Raw genomic sequence first — 20,317 nt, 5'->3', positions numbered from 1 at the left:
TAAATCCCAGCTGCTGGGAAGGCAGGCAGAATTCTGTGATTTCAAAGCCAGCCTAGTTTATACAGTGAGTCCCAGGCTAGCCAGCAATATATAGACTCACCCTGACCTTTTTGTTTCAATCTCCCAAACTGTGATTGTTTGTTAACTGACCAAATTACAAAAATACCATGGCCAACACCTTAATTCACCTGTCTATTAAGCCTGTTTATTTGCTTTTCCCGGTTGCCAGCACTCCTACCTTCCACAAATTGAGTTGTCCTTTTCTTCATTTCCCCTCGTGGGAAGATAATTTGAAGGGCCACAGAAAGTTATTTGCTTCCTTGAAGCGTTTCCCAACTGTATAGATGAATTAGAACCTCCATGCAGATGATGCCAAATTTACCAAGAGATCGAGCAGTCAAGGAATTATCTGTCGAGGCAACCGGCTTTTTATTGATTTCGCCATAGCCTCGCTTGTAGATGACTTCGGGTTGGGGTACCTGCCATGCAATGTATGGTTCCACAATCCTTGGCATGTTATTTGTTGAGCTTAACAAAGGGGCCATTGAAGACCTGCTGAAGACGAAGCAGCTGCAATGCCTTGCGCATCTTTGGGCTTACTCCATTGAGACCTCGGATTCTGACGACAAAAGTCAATTTTGGTTCTGTGGACACGCAGAAGAGCCCAGCTTTCCTTGCCGCCGCCGCCCCCACCCCCCACCCCCCACCCAGCCACTGGAATCTCGGAACATCTGCCTGCACTCTTTGTGAGAGTGTTTTGCCTTCTCAGAGAAGAACTTCCTCCTTGCCTTTCGCAGCTTCTTTGCCTTCGGGACAAACTTCCGCAGGTGCTTCACTTTCCTCCCTGAAATTCCTTAAGGGTTTCTGACACAGCAGTAACCTTTTTTTTTTTTTTATTCTCTGGCACCGCCTTCATGGTTCCAGCCAGAAAAAGAGAGACGACCCTGTTTGTTTGTTTTTTAATTCTTTTATTTATTTACGTTTCAGCCGTTAGCCTCTCCCAATCCCCCCTCCCACAGTTCCTCATCCCATCTCTTCCTCCCTTTGCCTCCTAGGGTGCTCTCCCTTCCACTAGTCCTCATCCTTCCCTGGGACCTCAAGACTCTAGGATTAGGTGCATCTTCTCCCACTGAGGCCAGCCTAGGCAGCCCTTGGCTACGTACGTGTGTGGAGCTGGGGATAGGGTGGCTCCGACCAGGTGTAGGGGGAGGGTGGTTCTGACGAGCGGGAGTGTGCTGCCTGACTGATGGCTCATTCTCTGGGAAATCCCAGGGGTCTGGATTAGTTGAGAGTGCAGGTCTTCCTATGGGGCCCGCCCTCCCGTACAACTTCTTCAATCCTTCCCCTAATTTAACCATAAGGGTCCCTAACTTCGGACTTCAGTTCATTCATTGGGTGTATCTGTCTGTCTCAGTCAGCGGCTGGTAGAGCCTCTCAGAGGACAGCCATGCCAGGCTCCCAACGGTAAGCAAGTCACAGCTTCCGTAACAATGTCAGGTCTTGTTGCTCCCCACTCCTCCTCCCACTACGATACGGATCCCAAGTTAGGCCGCTCATTGGACCACCTTTCCTTCAGTCTCTTCTCCATTTTTATCCCTGCAGTTCTTTTAGACAGGAATAAATCTGGGTCAGATATTTTGACTGTGACTTGTTAACCCGGCCCCTCCACTTTAGGCCCTGTCTATCTACTGGCGTTAGACTCTTCCCATTCCCTTTCCCCTACTGTTGGGCATTTTGGCTAAGGTCACCCCCAACGAGTCCAGAGAGTCTCTCATCTCCCAGGTCTCTGGTACTTTTTCTAGAGGATCTTAGCTTTCTACACATCAAAACCGCTCAGGTTCAGAGCCCAGCCTTTCTGATACTCCTTCTTGGTGGACGTCCCCCCCGCCCCTGCCCCGCGCCTCCAGGTTTGCTTAGAGGTGGTCTGAACCTTGGAATTAGATTTGTCAGGAGTTAGGCCAGGGGTCCGGCCTGCTCTGTGTGATCTGTGGGCGAGAGGGCTGGGCCTGTGGCTTCCTTTGCTTTGAGCTGCCTTCGCGCAACCTGTGTATTGGGGATGGGTGCATCCAGTTGGAGCAGTGAGTGCAAATCGCTCTAGGACCTGAACTGCACAAAGGTACTGCGTGGCGGCACGTAGTGCGTCCATCCGTGAGACTGCCAAACATGTACTTTTCTGGACCAGCTGACCCACACAAACTTTAAAAGATTTTTTTTCTCTCTCTTGGCAGCTAGGAATGCAAGTACGCTTTCACGCAATGCATGATGGCTTCAAGAGATGTGCATGTTACTTTTTTTAAAAAAAGGTTTAAAAGAAAGCTTTGGTTTTTGGTTTTTTTTATATGTGCATTACAGGAAACAAAACACACTTAAACTAATAGAAGGAAAAGTGGGGAAGAGCCTTGAACACATGGACACCGGGAAAAATTTCTTGAACAGAACACCAATGGTTTATGCTCTAAGATCAACAATAGACAATGGGACTTAATAAAATTGCAAAGCTTCTGTAAGGCAAAGGACACTGTCATTAGGAAACCCACAGATTCGGAAAAGAGCTTTACTAATCCTGCTTTCAATAGAGAGCTAATATCCAATATATACAAAGAAATCAAGAAGATAGACTCCAGAGAATCAAGTAACCCTATTAAAATTGGGGTACAGAGCTACACAAAAAATTCTCAACTGAGGAATATCGAATGGCTGAGAAGCATCTAAAGAAATGTTTAACATCCTTAGTCATCAGGGAAATGCACATCAAAACAACCCTGGATCTACCTTACACCAGTCAGAATGGCTAAGATTAAAAACTCAGGTAACAACAGATGCTGACAAGAATGTGGAGAAAAAGAAACTCCTCCATTGTTGGTGGGATTGCAAGCTGGTACAACCACTCTGGAAATCAGAAAATTGGACATAGTGCTACCTGATGACCCAGCTATACCTCTCCTGGGCATACAGCCAAAAGATGCTCCAACATACAACAAAGACACATGCTCCACTATGTTCATAGCAGCCTTATTTATAATAGCCAGAAGCTGGAAAGAACCCAGATGCCTTTCAACAGAGGAATGGATACAGAAAATGTGGTACATCTACACAATGGATTACTACTCAGCTACTAAAAACAGTGACTTCATGAAATTCTCAGGCACATGGACTGAATTAGAAAATATCCTGAGTGAGGTAACCCAACCACAGAAAAACACACATGGTATGCACTCACTGATAAGAGGATATTAGCCCAAAAGTCCCTCCAGTCAGCCTAACAACATGAATTTCCCCACACTGTCCAGACATAGCTTAATGATTCCACGTTCAAGAGGAACCCTCTTTGTCAGTTCTACCATATCCACTAGCTGTAGTTTTAACCATGTGCTCTCCTTTAGGACATTACATTCAGATGATGAGGAATGAACTGTGCACGATGAACACAAATATTTTACCACGATGTACATAGGGACCCCTGGGTACAGCTGTCTTCTGGACACTAGCAGCCTTTCTCTCTCCCATCCTCTTCTCTGCACAACTCCTAAATGGAGATGATGCTAGTAAGAGATTCACAAAGGCCACACCCAGAAGACAGCCCTCCCCCAAAGACTAGCCTGACTTTTAGCGATTCTTTCGCTACTTCTAACATCTTTTAGGCTCTGAGACTTACTTCTAATGCCTGGCAACATTAATCGAAATGCACACCTAACCAAAGGCTAGACAACTTGAACCAGCCAACAGCTACAGTGCCTTTTCCTGAGCACTAATCTTTGCCCTAGCTCACCTCCACCACCTGGTCATCTGCTCAAAGGCCAAGTTTAACCTCCATTTCCCCAGTGTAACCATTCCTATGAAATAAAACAATCCTGAAAAGTGATGTCAGCCTTCTTATTTTTACCATGCTGTGCATGTTTTACATTTAGGCATTACTGTGTGCATGTGCACACATGTGTGCCACTGCACTTGTGTGGCGGCTAAAAGACAAGTTGTGAATCACTTTTCTCCCACCAAGTGGATCCTGGAAATCAAACTCTGGTCACCAGCTTGGTGGCAAGCACCTTTCCATGCTGAGACACCCCACCAGTCCATTATGCACACGTTCTTACGGTTTTGAGACAAAGTCTATATAGCCCTGGCTGACCCAAAACATACATACCCACCTGCCTCAGCCTAGAATTAAAGGCATGCACGACCACATCAAGTCTGTTATGCACTTAAAAGTCTAGAGACTAGGTGTTCCCAGTAAGCACTTTCCTTTCCTCAGCACGTGTACACTGCAGTGAATACACTGCACATCTAGCAAAGGCTGCAGTCAGAAACTGCCCTCTCAACACCAAGGTCTAACCCCTCTTCCGGTTCTCTGCATTCAGCGGTCACACGCATGCAACTGTCATGTTTTGTGGGGATATTAATAATTTATTTCACTTCCTAAGTGGTGTTAGGAAGAGGTTTTTTCTTCCTACAAATTTTAACATAGCTTACAAAATGTCTTTTCACTAACTCTACTTTGTCACACACTGGCACCTCTTAACTGTCTAGTGTCGCTCCTGGGTCTTTTTAGAGGCAGCCTAAACAATTCCATTTCAAAATCACTTGTAGAAATTCGGGTACACACGTGATCTCTTACCTCTATTTTACTGCATCGGCAATCTCTACAGCCAGATGTCCAGATTTAGCCAAAAGTTTAAAAAGGGCCGGGGTGGGGGTGTGGAGAACAGCTTTTTCGTATCGTATACACAGGCCTTCTACGGTGGCAGGGAAGTCTTGGCCAGCATTTCTGATTAGCAGCATCCAAGGTTGCCGCGTCTCAGCTTCTCTTCTGTAGAAGGAAGACCCGCAGCCCAACAACTGATCGTTCCTCTCAACGCAATCCCAGGGCCCAGCAAACCTTAGTCCAGGCCCATCGAGGCATCTGTTCATCCAGGTCTGAGTGCTCATCCATAGGCAGTCCCCTCCTGCCTATGGCCCGCTGTTCTTGCGCAGATCCGCGGGCCCAGAAGGGCCAGTCTTGGTCTTCAGGTGGCGGTCATTCCACCGTGCCATGCCGCCGCCACCCGGAGACGTCCTTGAAGGCCTGGCTGGGGCTTCTCCGTGGGCCCGACCCTGGAGAGGAAGGTGCCGCGCGGTGGCGGTGGAGTCATGGAAGCCGCAGAGGCCTCCACCATCCTGGCGCATCATTGGCAGGGAAAGAGTCACTGCTGAATCACTGTGTGGCCCTGCGTGTGGCTGCCACGAGGGTTCCTGATCCCAGCGTCTGTCGGCAGGACTTGAACCGAGGCAGCTTCCCGGCCTCCTTCCCTACCCCTCCGCTCCTCCCCACCCCCACCGCGGGCTCAAGCACCGGCCCAGGCCTTGCTGGGACCCGGTGGAAGGAGGCCTCACTACCTAGTTCGCTGTACTCTTTGCCAGAATTCGTGCATATTATTTTTAAATATCATACATATTTCAGCAGATTGATGCTCCCTACAATGTAGCTTTTAAATGTTGTTGTTAATGCACGTGTGCTATAGCGCATAGCATATATGGAGATTAAAGGACAACTTGCACGTTCGCTTTTTACCATGTGAAACTCAGGTCACCAGGCTTGGCATCAAGGGCCGCAGTCTAGGCTTTAACAGAGAGAGATTGTGCCAGGCATGGAGACACCTGTAATCTCAGCAGCCAGGAAATACACAGGTAGTTGGATCAGAGGTTTGGGGCCAGCACACTCTACATAGTGAGTTCGAGATCAGCCAGAGATATTTAAGGAGGCAATTTTTAAAATGATCTCATACAAAGAATTCCTCTTAAAGTGCACTTCAAGTTTCCATAAGTTATAGATCAGAAATATATCATCCTAATATACAGAATTAATTTATATTTATATTTACTTATATTTATAAATAGCAGGCGATTTGAAGGTGTTAGTTTGGATTGAAAAGTTACACATGATCTCAGGAGAAGTGAAGAGACATGATAATTGTACTGTCGTCTTATAATTCTGGATGCACTCTTGGCTTCTAAAATTGTTTCACATTCAAGAACATAGGCTGGGAAACTCTTAGGAACAGTAATTGTCATCTTCAAATTATTCAAACAGAAGAGAGGAAATATTTGATTAGGAACAATAAGCTTTTAATTATTTAGACTTATATAACCAAAAAACCCCAATAAAACAAAAACAACAAACAAACAAAAACAAAAACAACAAACAAACAAACAAAAACGAAAAACCAACCTCCCAAACCAAAATAATCAGAAGTTTGAAGATGCTAACCTGAAAATGCTTGAATACCAAAGTCTTAAGCTATTATCTGAACTGCAAGTAGTTAGGAAAGAGGACGAAAAAGGAAGAACCAAGAAATAACTAACTAAGAATAAAAAATGTGGGGGCTAGTGAAATAGCTCAACAGGTAAACAACCGGTGCTTACTGACAAGCCTGACTGAGTTAAATCCCCAGGAACTACATGGTGAAAGAAGATCCTGCAAGTTATTTTCTGATATCTATACATGAACTATGAGCTATGGCATGTACACACACACTCTTACATACATACATACACACACACACACACAACACACACACACACACACACACACACACACACACACTGTGCACATGCTAAATAAATAAATGTTAAAGAAGAATAAAAGTAAAGTGCCTTTCTTGAAATAGATGGGAAAAATGATTGCTTATACAAGGAGGGAGAATATTGTAAATACATAGAAAAGAAGGAAACTGTCATTATACAATTTGTATTCACTTTGAAATGTGGTTAAGCCTCGCCTCCTTCAATGCCAATCTCTGCTTCTCAGATGTCACTGTAGCATTGTGGGTCCAGGACTTAAGGTACAATTGGCTAAGATATAACATTCAAGTGTACCCCAAAATGGTTTGTGTGGCTTCTCATGCAAAAAGTATATCTTATGGAGACTGTCTGCCTTTATTGATTATGTCACTATTTTTAGACTTGAGAAAAACATAAAAGAGTCCTTCTGAAAACACATTCTGTCGTGTGCTTCACAAAGGTTCACAAGTGACCCAAGAGGTAACATCCAGGCACGAGGAGCATAATCGATACACCGGGGCCCTTCAGAAACACAGCAGCCACAGAAAACTAAGCCCTCTGAGAAATGTCACGTTTGAACATAAATTTCCATTCCAGGACTACAGATGTTTCATTGTGGTTTAGGAAACAAAAAACAGGGGGGCTGGGGATTTAGCTCAGTGGTAGAGTGCTTACCTAGGAAGCGCAAGGCCCTGGGTTCGGTCCCCAGCTCCGGAAAAAAAAAACAACAGATAACATAGAAACTAAAAACAAACAAACAAACAAACAACAACAAAACACCCAGTCTCTATTCAGGTCTTCTTGTAAAAGAGACACAAATGAATAGTGCAGAAGAAATTTCAATGGCCGGAGCAGAAAATCAGGTTGTGGTGATCTATCAGAGAATGGAATTCATGTTAGTGGCTGGGTCCTATGGTGTTGCTGGGTTTAGGGGACTGTATGGTGAGTGGCCATTGTCACATGGTTGGTGTCTCTCAGAGGTTGACATTGGAGACCAGGGAGGTAGCTCCGACCATCTGGGCTTAACGGAAGACAGGGAAAAAATGAGACTCAGGCTCATAGTCCTCTGCGCCTCATTCCCCAGCTCTTCCCAGAAGGTGGTAGGCGATATAACTGTATAGGACTGCTATACTACATGTAATCTATCATTGATCAAACTGTCATTATGTGGAGTATAATTTAATATTAGACTTCAACATCTCAAGTAAATAGAATCACACTTGCCAAGAATACAGGTTCATCTGGTTTGTACATGCATTTGTTTTTAAAAGGGGAAGATCACCAGGAGATTCCTTTTTTCCTATTTGTCTTTTCACATTTAAATTTCCATTTATTTGCTTTTGTTACTCCTCACACGCACTGTGTTGAGCTTTGTGGCCCCCTGGAGACAGGAATTAGTGCACATTCAGAACACTTGAATAGTAGTCTTTTACACTTGAATAGTAGTCTTTTTTTCATTTATTGTTCTAGCAAGGAATCTGAAGGCAGCCTGACTCTGTGATACTTTGGTGCTATAATAGATATACTTGCCGTGCTCATTCCTGATGGCACTTTGTGCTATTCCGTCCTTCCTCTAGCTGAATTAGTCATGAACTGCCTGTTTGAATCCTGTCCTTTCTTTCACCTTCTTCTCCTTCTGTTTTCTTTTATCAGAGGCATTACCTCCATGTTGCATAGCACCTGAGTGCTTGAAACGTGCATCACTTACTTAAAAGGAGCTTGCCCAGATTCTAGAAGCATCTGACTGAACGGTAGTTGCTTAGTGAATATAGTCTTTTGTATCCCTTTTTGTACATTCCAGGAATAGCCTTTATTGAGTATCTTAGTTCTTCAGCCATGTTGCCTAATACACGTTCTGAAAGTTGAATACAGATGGGTGTGGCATCTCATATCTTTTACATCAGTATTCAGGAGGTAGAGGCAGACATATCTCTTTAAATTCCAGGCAAGTACAGCCTAGTAAGTTCAAAGAACTATAGTGACACTGCTATAGTTATCAGAAGAATGACTACATTCTGTTCTGCGTTACCCTGTGCCCCAGAGTAAACATACCTACAGAAAATTTGAACCAACCTGCAGCAGTGAGTGAGCCCCATACATAGCTTGAAGCACAGTCTCCAACCTCTCTCAATCAAACAAACACTGATTACTGTAGAAAACCAAATGCTAATTGTTGCATCCAGTTGAATTTTGTACTTGGTTGTTATCGAGCATTAGTTGACTAATATTGGAATGAAGAATAGTAGGTGACATTACTCATTATAGAATACAACATCTGTATAGAAATCCTTTCCCTCCTCCTTCCCCTCCACCAACAGGTACACAGTCTTTGCAAATAGGTGTGTGTGTGTGTGTGTGTGTGTGTGTGTGTGTGTGTGTGTGTGTTTATTTGACTTTGAACACAAGGTCTTGATCTGTAGTCCATACTGGCATGGAATTACTATGTAACTCAGACTGACCTTGAACTCGTGGCTAAGTAAATTACTCCGCAAGGAAGTTAAGAGTACTTTACTGGGGTTGGGGGTTTAGCTCAGTGGTAGAGCGCTTGCCTAGCAATCGCAAGGCCCTGGGTTCAGTCCCCAGCTCCGAAAAAAAGAAAAAAAAAAGAGTACTTTACTAAGCTAGATATACTGGTTCACACCTATAATCCAGTACTCCGGATACCGAGGCAGCATGACAAGCATTGGATGTGGTTGTGGAATTTTCCTGAACAACACAGGAATTTTTAGATATTTGTTTTGTTTTGTTTTTCTCTACAACCACCTGCTGCCTATAGCACAAATAAACCTGACAGAAAATGGGATGGCAACAGAACTCTGGAAGCAGTTCATAAAATAGAAACACACCAGCACACAGTACAATGTATAAAGTAAGTTCTCCAGAGCCTTTAAGTTTTGGTTTGAATTGTCCTGAACCTTCACAAGCCTGTACCTCCTGAAGAAGGATCAGAATCCAGCCTGTTAATGGGTTATCTTCCTGTGTGTAGAAAACCATGCACCACACTGTATGCATAATTAAAACTGTTAATACAAAACAGTATTCACTGAAATGATGTGCTGAGAAACTGGCCTAAATTACCAGTGCTTGCAGACACATCAATTAGCTTTGTACGTGTAATGAGCAGTTGAAAGAGCAGCATGAGAGCTGACAGGTCCAGAAAAGCAGTATTTGCTATGAGTAAGTTAAATTAGGCACTATCATCATTCACAGATTTAAGTTTTGTGAATTAACATGAAAATGATGATGGTAATAACTTTTATCTAGTTCAGTACTTCTTGTAGATAAGTACTTTCCCCTAGTTGTGTCTTAGTCATTGTAGTGTCTTAGGCTGCAAAATATTTAAATAATCTTTAAATAATGTACATGGTGCTTTCTCTACCCACTTCAGCCAGTTCAGCAGCTATACATGTGTTATGAGATGTCTTATAATATTGAGTTTGAGAAAATAGAGAGGTAAGAATCACACAGTTTCATGTGTCCTTTTTGATGGGTAAATTGAGGCCTCTATCCTGCACTTATCTCAGGCTTAGATTCTAAAGCCAGTCATTTAAATGATGTCTGCCCCTACAGGCTTTGCACGTGGGGCTGTTGTAGGTGGCAGAGAGGAAAGCGGCTATGTCTACACTCAGTGTTCTGACCTGTGAACATCTGAATGATTAGTCACCTAACAGTCCCTGAAAGATTTGAGCCTGAGACCTCCACCGTTCTGGTGCCAAGGGGCCCAGACAGGGAGCTAACAACACTGCACAGGCCCAAATGTCTCCCAGGGTAGGGAGCAAGTAAGAATCTAGAAGAATCCCGCCTGGAACCACAGGCCCTGGACAGGAGTGAGCCAATGACAAACAACCCTTGTATTGGGGCCACTGGGGTAGGCCTGATTGAGGAGCAAGCCTGAGACAACCACTAGATCAACTCCATGAGGCCCTGACATGGAGCTAATCTGAGATGACCACTAGTTTGTTGCTACACAGGGTTTGATGGGGAGACCATGCTTAAGATGAACCCGGTCTGGCACCATGATGCACGAACATAGCATTCCTGGGACCACTCTTGAGACAATCCTGGGATCCTGAGAACAGGAGAGATGTCTCAGCCCCTCATCAGCTGCAGCACTCAAGAGAGCAGGCCCTGTACTCTGCCTGGCCCTGATGGAGGTTGCTAACAAGCTGGCCCCTGAGGGTACAAGCATGGGAGAGCCAGCCCTGTCTCTTGACTGTTGTGTGGTGAAATCATCAAGAGAAAAATCCTTTCCCCTCCCTTTTATCCCCCCACCCCCACCACCAGCAGGCTAAAGAGTTGGCCCAGAAAGATCAGGAGAGAGGAGAGCTGGAGAGCTGGCTCCTTCCCTCATCTGATACAGCACTTGGGAGAGCAAGCCCTGAATCTCACCTGAGTAGCACAGTACAGCTGACCCTGATGGTGGGGGAAGAAGTGAGCCAGCCTGGAGGGTGTAAGCATGGGATAGCTGGTCCTGCAACTTATCTGCCATGTTTCAGTCAGTGTTGCAGATGAGAGAGAGACACCCTCCTCTCCTCTCTCAGTCCTTGCTACTTATGCTGGGCAGGAAACCTGGCTCAGGGTCATCAAAGTGGGAGAACTGGCTATGTCCCTCATTGTCTGCAACATACGGGGGGGGGGGGAGCTCTGCACCACTCTCACCTGGGCAGAAGGGTAGAGCTCCCTCTGGTTGTGTGCTAGTAAGCCAATCCCAAGGGCATGAGAGAATGAGGGCAGGTAGGCTGACCAGCTTAGACTTCTCAGGCCCAAATCCAAGGCTTTGAGTTGGTCCACCCCAACATCTACCCTATTTGATGAATTGCTGGAGTGCATAAAGGGGCCAGACCTACAGATCCAAAGCTACAGGATCTCCACAACACAGGGCAACAACAGGATATCTGAAAGGAGTCCCAGCATTGATAGAGTAGCAGAAGCCAGAGGCCTCATACCAAACAAACAAGTATTTGCAATGAACATTTGCAAGCAAAGAAGTGTGGACACTCTTTGACATACTACAACTTTGTGATGATTCGTATATGCTCTGCCCAGGGAATGGCACTATTAAAAGGTATGGCCCTGTTGGAGTAGTTGTATCACTGTGGGTGTGGGCTTTAAAACCCTCATCCTGGCTGCCTGGAAGTTAGTCTTCTGCAAGCAGCCTTCAGATGAAGATGTAGAACAAGGTCTCACTATGTATCCCTGCCCTCTAACTCACAGAGATCTGCCTGCCTCTGTAGCCTGCATGCCGGAATTAAAGATACTTACTGCTCCTGGCCTCTCTTTTCATGTTGTTGAAGTAGGATTTTGCTATACAGGCCACAATTGCCCAGAACACACTGCATAGAATACACTAGTCTTGAATTTTCAGTTATCCTCCTGCTTCTCACTCCCAAATATTAAGATTACAAGTGTGTTTCACTCTGTTGGACATCTCTTCTTGCTGTGTGATCTATCTCAAACTAGACTATTAGCCTATTTCCTAATGCACCCTATATTTTCCCTTATCTTCATATCATTAATCCCTGTGAAGTAAAACTACATTTGTCTAGACCCACTGGCCAATGATTCTAATGTACTCTTGTACCAGGTAGTATTGGGTAAGTTTTGGGCCTCGTTCCCTCTAAAAGCTCTCCAGGTGATACTGTTGGACAAAGCTAGGAGCTATTTATCCAGTTATATCGCTTTAAACTGTGATTCTTTTTCTTTTCTGTCTTCTGTCCTTCTTTCTTTTCTTTCTTTCTTTGTTTCTATTTTGTTTTGAGACAGGATTTTCCTGTGAAGCCCTGGCTGTCCTGGAACTTGCTCTATACACCAGGCTGTCCTCAAACTCAGAGATCTGCCTGCCTCTGTCTCCCTAGTTCTGGGATTAAAGGCATGCGCCACCACTGCCTGGCCCTGAATTCTTAAGAGACTACCCACATCGGTTATGAGGCACCTTCGAAAAGAGCAGATTTTTTGGGTTATATTGCGATCAGCGGTCAAAAGTATTTGTGGGTGGGGGAGATAGCTCAGTTGATAGCATGCTTATTGCCCAAGTATGAAGACCTGAGTTCAAGCCTTAGCACTCACTTTAAGATATGAGGCCTGGTTGTACATGCCTGTAATCCCAGAGCCTCTGCTTCAGACAGAGACCCTGTGTCAAAAATAAGGTGAAGAGCAATAAAGAAAGACACTGATGCTGCCTCTGGCATCCACATGCATGTGTATACTTGCTGGATATGCCTACACATACATACTTGAACCCATACACATATATGCACACACACACACACACACACACACACACACACACACACACACACACATCTGGGAATTTGAAGTACAAGCAATTTACCTATGAAGGCATTCCTCAAATAATTTTTGACTTCCTAGCATTCTCCCTACCCCTTCATCTAAATACAAAATCTCCAAGCTATTACATGATAAACCATTAGCCCGATTATACACATTTAGTTAGGGAGTGACTCGTTCTCTTGGGTCTTGGGACAAAACAGTTAAAATCTCTTACCAGGTTGGGGATATAGCTCAGTTGTACTGTGCACTCCTAGCACGTTCAAAGCCATGCTGCAACACAAATGTACAAGATAGCTCCTTTCTCTGTTAACTGCATCCTGCCACCTCCACTGAAACACACCCAAAGGATGGCTGCTAAATGATTAAAATTGAAACTCTCTCCTAGGGTAATCCCTGGTTTTACCATATCACCAGGAAGGCCTCATAGAGAACATTGTATTGAACATAGACCTTGAGAGTTAGAGAAGCATTTGTCAGGTAGGGGAGGCAGGAAGATGTTACCGTTTGAGCAAGAAAGATCTTCATGTAACTATTGGAAGGAGACTGGCATAGACTCTGGGATGAGAGTATAAAAATCTAATCCAGAACCCTAGTCCCTACCACTCCTTTCATGTCAGTGTCCCCCAGTCTTTTCTGCTTTATAAAATCTACTTTGATAGCTACTGAGTTAGGAGCCTCTGTTCCTTTCATTGTGGTCAAGAAAAGATAGTATAAGATTAATAATAATTCCTCCTCTCCACCAGGCACCATCTATTTGGGCATTTGTCTTGTGGTAGCCATTTTTTCCTTCCAGTCCTCTGACTTGACAGGCTTTACCAAGCTCTTAAGACTGCTAAATTGCTAGAAATGGTTGTCCTCACTAGTGAGTGCCTAGTTTGGTATACTTGGTTGAAGATGGCTTAGCCAGCTCCCAGATGACAGAACAAGTTAAACACACAAACTCAACTCAGAAACCTCAGTCCCAGCTACTCACATGTCATCTATGTGATCTCAAACCACCAGTGATTCTTGGTGTAGTCTGAGGAAGACAAGCATTAGAGTCACTTGGAGAAAGGCATAGAGTCCTAGGCCCTACACAGACCTGCTAGATCAAAATCCCTAGACATGGAGCCTAGGAATCTGAATCTTTTTTCTTCTCAGTTGCCACTTTGCTAGTGCATGAATAGGTAAGAAGAACATTGAAAAGGCTATAGAAAAAAATTAGTAGTGGTGCATGTCCCCCTGTTTTACTTATAAGCATATTGTTCGCCATCAGTTATGAAGGATAGAGCCAAGACACTTGCAGAAGTGCTGTTGCATCTTCTGGGAAGCCTGATACCACGTTCAGGTTGGATAAGCTTAAGACATTTTGATTAATCCCATTACAGGATGGTATTAGGAGGAAACAATAGAATGGAACATTGCCTTTCCTGAAAGCTACATTTTTTTAGGCAGGAGCTCTAGGAAATAAATTTTTAATGTGTAAGTGGCCTATGAATAGAATTTCACTTCTATGACAGATTAATGGAAAGCAGAGAAAGCCATCAAGATGGAAAGAAGGGGAGAGAAAATAAAGGAAAGGTAGACTAAGTCTGTTGATGTCTCTTGTTGGCAATGAATTTATAAAGGAACTAAATTTTTATGTTGTTCTCTTAGGAACAAGCCTTGAAAGACATTACCATGTCCTGGGCAGAACTTTTTGTTTAACCTGAAACTCCTGGGGTAGATCATGTCTTGTTCTTGGGAAGTGTAATATGTATGATGGATATGACTATGCTTCTGGGACTCCAGATGGACCCTGGGAAGGACAAAAGGTTAGGTTACCAAATCCAATGGGTATGGCTAGATCTATTTGGCAGCCTTACTGGCCCTCCCTTCTTTTGTCCTTGTGAGTATTAAGGTAAATCCATTGCTATCAATGACAGTGTTTTAAGGGGGAGAGATTTGGGATCTTTAAAGATGAGCAGTTTTGCCTAGAGGAAGAAGAATATCACATTTTAACTTGATAAGCCATTTAATTGTGTTCAACAAAAATATGTAAACCAATCATACTGCATGCGGCACCCTATCCAGAAATGTCTCTTTTCTCTGGCAGGTCCCTTGGCCAGGAGTAGATGACAGCTTCTTAATCTTCAGCATTCCCCGTTCATAAGGTGACCCATTACCCGATTATTTTCCACCAAATTAAGCCCACCCATGAATGCGTGTGTGTAGAAGCCAGAGGTCAGTGTCCTCAGATATTTGTACCTTACCCACTGAGCCATCTCCCCAGACTTCACAAAGCTTCTGACTGCTGAGCTTAGTCTATTTGTTTCCTTTCTCCCCCCCTCCAATCCCCACCCCTTTAACTGAAAACTCCAGGAGAGTATCAAACTCATCTGGGGTTTTTTGCTCGTTTGTTTTTTAATATTTGAAATGTGTTTAACAAGTGAGCAGGATACTTGGAGAATTAGGGGGTCTTGAGCCAGATTTTATAGGTCCTAGCAATGTATCTGAAGACAAAATGGATTTCCAGATAGGGCTTTGAGGAGAGCTGGTGAACTAAACTTGCTCATAATTCAAGGGCCAGGTTAGGGAACAATAAGTACTGCCATTAGAGGGACAGGACAACTAGGAAACAAATGGGAAAGTCACATACACTGAGATGAGGATTTTGCATGATCCAAAAATGTCATGTGCACATGATCAAACCAGCTTAAATTCTAGCATGGACTGTGGAGGGCCTCACAAGGCCATACTCTTAGCTGAGGAACTATTGACAATTGGTAGAGAGAGTGTTTGTCTGTGGTCTGTGATAGGCTGTCATTTTCTAGTGGCCCTATGCCCACATACCTGAGTGAGCATTGCCTGGACTCTGAGATTAGTAGAGGCCACAAAGTCGAGAGGGAAAAGTTGTTGTGTGAACTGTAGGAGGTGGGAAGGAGGAAGAAGGGGTGGATTCAATGACAATACATTGTATTCATGCATGAAAATCTCAAACATATTTGTTGTTGATCTTTGATTATCAACCCAGGATTTCTCTGTGTAGCTCTGACTGTCCTAGAACTCAACTCACTCTAGACCAAGCCGGCCTTGAACTCATCTGCCTACCTCTGCCTCCGAAATTCTGAGATTAAACCGCTGCCCAGCACAAACAATACAATTTTTAAAGTGCAAAAGTTATTTATTGAGTCAAAAAGTAATGGTAACAGTGTTCAACCAATTTTATCCTAAAAGAACAAATTAGACTAAAAATCTGGTCATATTCCTCAAGGACATGCATCGCTCAAATAAACCCTGAGTGAAAACACAGCTTATTATAGAAAAAGGCTTTACCTTTTGTATGTCTCTCTTTCCTCTTCTGTGAAACAGGAAGCTGAAGGAATATAACTAGTGATACTGACACAATGAGGGTTTTATCACTAGGCAGTGATCCATACAAAAGCCAAAGTCATGAAAAAAGCAAAACCAAAGAGGCCACAAATTTTAAAGAGAGCATGGAGTGGTATGTGGAAGGATTTGGAGGGAGGGGCAAAATGATTCAATTATATTAGAACATAAAAATAAAGGAAATAATTTTTAAAACTTCATGAAGTAGATATAGTCGTTAGTACCATTTTACAGAATGAGAAATGGCATAACCAAACACCTGAACACACACACACACACACACACACACCTACATAGGAAATAAATGCGCAGTTGAATACATTGCACAGAAGTGTTACAAATTATAAATTTGTAAAAGCACCATGAAATCCTCAAGAGCATCCACTGTTTCCCTAATATTCCTGCTCCCTACTACTATTTCTTTGTTCTTCAAAGGTTAACACCATCCTCATCTTTAAAAAAAGACCAGGACTGGAAAGATAGGTTAGTGGTTGCTCTTCCAGAGGAACCAGGTTCGATTCCCAGCAATTATATAGGGGCTCATAACCTTCTGTAACTCCAGTTCCAAGGGATCTGACTGTCTTCTTCTGTCCTCCTTGGGCACCAGACATGCAAATGAGCAGGCAAAACTCGCACGCGCGCACGTGTGCTCGCACACACACACATACACACACACACACAAATCTACTAAAATAAAAATAGATAATTGAAAAATACAGAGACCATATAAAGATAAATGCCATGGTTTTGCTCATATGTAGAACCTAAGTTTAAAATAAATAAATAAATGTAATATAATTTTAAAATTGAATAATTTAAATGTTATTTTCTGTGTCTGTGTGTTTGTAGGTTACAAAGCTGGAAAGGACACAATGAGAGTGAAGGATTAGGTGAGGTTGAAAACACAGTAGGTAATGGGTTACATATGAGATCACAAGGTGCACTAACTAGGGGGAAAAGGGCATCAGCTGGAGGAGACAGGAAGGAGGAGGGCAAAGAATCAGTGTAGGAAGAGCACAGTCAACTGCATTTTGTATGCAGATATCACCATGAAACCCAATCTTATATGCTAACCCAGAAAACAAATGTAAAAAGAGCAAAGGTGAGTTGTGCCTGTTCTTGAAAGACATATGTTACAAATAGAACACTACACTGTATGCTGCTTTTTGTCTGGGATAGTTTATCCCCCATTATAATCATGAGATTAATTCATGTGGTCATTTACATTCTCCATGACCTATGGTGTGAGTGTTCTGAAGATGAGGGCTTTGTAACTTTACCTGGGAAGATGCAAACAAACATCTGTTCAATACATACAGGGTGACAAAAACAGACTACAACTATTCCATCCAAGCACACATCGATAAACCAGGGAATTTTTTGAGATCCATCAGGAATGAATTAACTGATTTCAGTGAAGGCCCCATATTTGAGACCTGATTCAAGGAAATTGTGTTGGTTCTTACTCCTGAAACCGCACTGAATAAAGGCCCCTCTGCAGCCCAGGTGACAACCTTCCCCAAGTCCAAGAATGCAACATTAAGATATGCATGTATTCATTCAGCCATAGTCCATATTGTTAAATAGGTTTTAATAATATTGCCCACATCCTTCAACCCAATTGCTATTTTAAGCTATGCAAGTTATTGTTTTATTATTTTTTAAAGACAGGGTCTCACCATGTACCCCTAGTTGGCCAGCACCTAGCTATGTAGAAGAGGAAAGGCTTGACCTCACAGATATCTGTTTGCCTGTCTCCCAAGTGCTGGGATTGAAGGCCAGTACCATCGCACTAGGCCTTGTTTTTATTTTTATTATCCCACAAAGTAGATACTTTAAAATCTCGGTAGGTTTTAGATTCCGCTCATATTTTCCTTTGGAAATTTGGCACTGATTGTTTTCTAATGTTTTTGGAGTGTAATTAACAGCAACTAAATGCACAAATCTTAAATCTTAAAGTGCATGTTCCCCCTTTTCTTCTTCTTTTTTGTAGTGCTAAGGATTGAACCCAGGACCTTGCATATACTAGGCAAGCACCCTACCATCGAGCACCCAGCCCTGTCCTTCCGTCCCCTGTGTCAGACTCCTTTCTGGAATTACATTCTTCTACCTCAAATGTGTTATTCATTGACCAAGAATTTCTCATAATCTTTATTTTTGATTCTGAAAACGCTTTTATTTTGTTCTCATTATTAAATTCATCCCAACCATTCCATCCCAATCAAGGAAAGATCAGCTTCAACAATTTATTTATAATAATTTTATTATTAATTTTATTATATTTTAGTTAGTAATAAAACAACAGGCTTCATTATGCTATTTTTTAAAAACACATATTTTTACATATATACATACCCACATATACACATACACTTTTTAAAATGTACTAACTCTTAAACATTTAATGATCATCATACAATCACCACACCAGAAAAAATAATGCTTCTTTAATATTTAAGATCATTGTTTAAATCGGTCAGTATAAACAAGTGCTGATTGTTTAAAGAACCAACACAATTTCCTTGAATCAGGTCTCAAATATGGGGCCTTCGCTGAAATCAGTAAATTCATTCCTGATGGATCTCTTTTTGTTGTCTGTTTTGTTGAGACGGGGTTTCTCTGTGTAGCTCTGTCTGTCCTGAAACTCACTCTATAGACCATGCTGGCTTCAAACTCAGACATCTGCCTGCCTCTACCTCCCAAGTGCTGGGATTAAAGGTGTTTACAGGGTTTGCCCGTGGACTCGAGTGTACCTGGTCAGTGGCCGGCCTGCAGCATTTGCCAGTCATGGCAGCGGCAGCTCATTCGGCAGCTCATTCGCAGCAGCCGGCTAGGCTGTGGCAGCTGTGGCGGCTTGTTCGCAGCAGCGGAGGCTCGCAGCAGCGGCCAGGCCAGAACCTGCCCTGCCCCGGGTTGAGAAGTACCGGCCACAGACGCTGGCCGATCTCATTTCTTAACAGAACATTCTGAGTACCATTCAAAAGTTCATCTGTTAGGACCGTCTGCCACATCTACTTCTCTATGGTCCTCCAGGGAGGGCCAAGAAAGACATCCACCATCCTGGCCTGGGCTAAGCAACTTACAAAGATAAAGAATTCGGCTCCACCATCTTGGATCGATATCATTAGGGGGGCAATCCTCAGCTTTGCCAGCAAAGGACAATCTTCAAGAAAGGGTTTAGGAGTTGGGGATTTAGGTCAGCGGTAGAGCGCTTGCCTAGCGAGCGCAAGGCCTTGGGTTCGGTCCCCAGCTCCGGAAAAAAAAAAAAGAAAAAAAAAAAAAAAGAAAGGGTTTAAACTTGTGATCCTGGAGGAAGCTGACGCCATGACTCAAGATGCCTAGAATGCCTCGAGATGAGTGATTGAGAAGTTCACAAAAATACTGGGTTTTGCCTCCTCTGTAACTACCTGTCCAAGATCATCCCTGCCTTGCAGTCACGGTGCAAGATTTGGCCCTCTGACACCCAAGCTTATGGTTCCTCAACTGGAACATGTAGTACAAAAAGAGAACGTGGATATAAGTGAAGACGGAAGGAAGGCCCTTGTCACTCTGTCCAGTGGGGACATGCGAAGGGCTTTGAACATTCTGCAGAGTTCCAATATGGCCCGTGGGAAGGTGACAGAGGAGACAGAGGCAACATTCTAAGCTGGATGCTGAATCAAGACTTAACCGCTGCCTACAAAAATATCATGGAGCTAAGGACTCTGAAGGGCTTGGCACTGCATGACATCCCAACAGAGATGATTGTGCACGGAGTTGACTTTCCATCTTCAGTTTGGATACATTTATTGACCAAAATGGCAGACACTGAGCACAGACTTTCTGTCGGCGCCAGTGAGAAGATACAGCTGAGCTCCCTTATTGCTGCTTTTCAAGTTACCATACACCTGATGGTTGCAGAGCCCTAGAAGCTCCAAGGCCTGGCCCCTGCCTCCGACTCATCGGTGACTGGATGACATGCTGCCCTGGGCTACTAGATAAAACCAGGCACAGATGCTCTCCCCAGGCATTTAGGTGGTGCTCTCTGTGGTTGTTTGGATCCACAGAGCAATTTCATAATGATAAAAAAAAACATCCAGTTCCAGTGTATCGTTTAGTAAATAGAACCACAATCTACTGCTACACAATCTTCCTGTTCTCCAGT

At 43.5% G+C, this 20,317-nt stretch overlaps 2 pseudogenes; both read left to right on the top strand.

Moving 5' to 3' along the window:
• The first annotated feature begins 4,946 nt into the window (after positions 1–4,946).
• On the top strand, positions 4,947–20,081 carry Rfc5-ps1 (replication factor C subunit 5, pseudogene 1; annotated as a pseudogene).
• On the top strand, positions 10,092–10,206 carry LOC120099503 (small nucleolar RNA SNORA17; annotated as a pseudogene).
• Positions 20,082–20,317: the final 236 nt, after the last annotated feature.

This window comes from Rattus norvegicus, chromosome X, assembly GCF_021556685.1.
Source record: "Rattus norvegicus strain SHRSP/BbbUtx chromosome X, alternate assembly SHRSP_T2T, whole genome shotgun sequence".
In the NCBI taxonomy this organism is placed as follows: Eukaryota; Metazoa; Chordata; class Mammalia; order Rodentia; family Muridae; genus Rattus; species Rattus norvegicus.
Note: the sequence above shows the minus strand (reverse complement) of the source record. Positions and strands in the feature narration are given on the sequence as shown.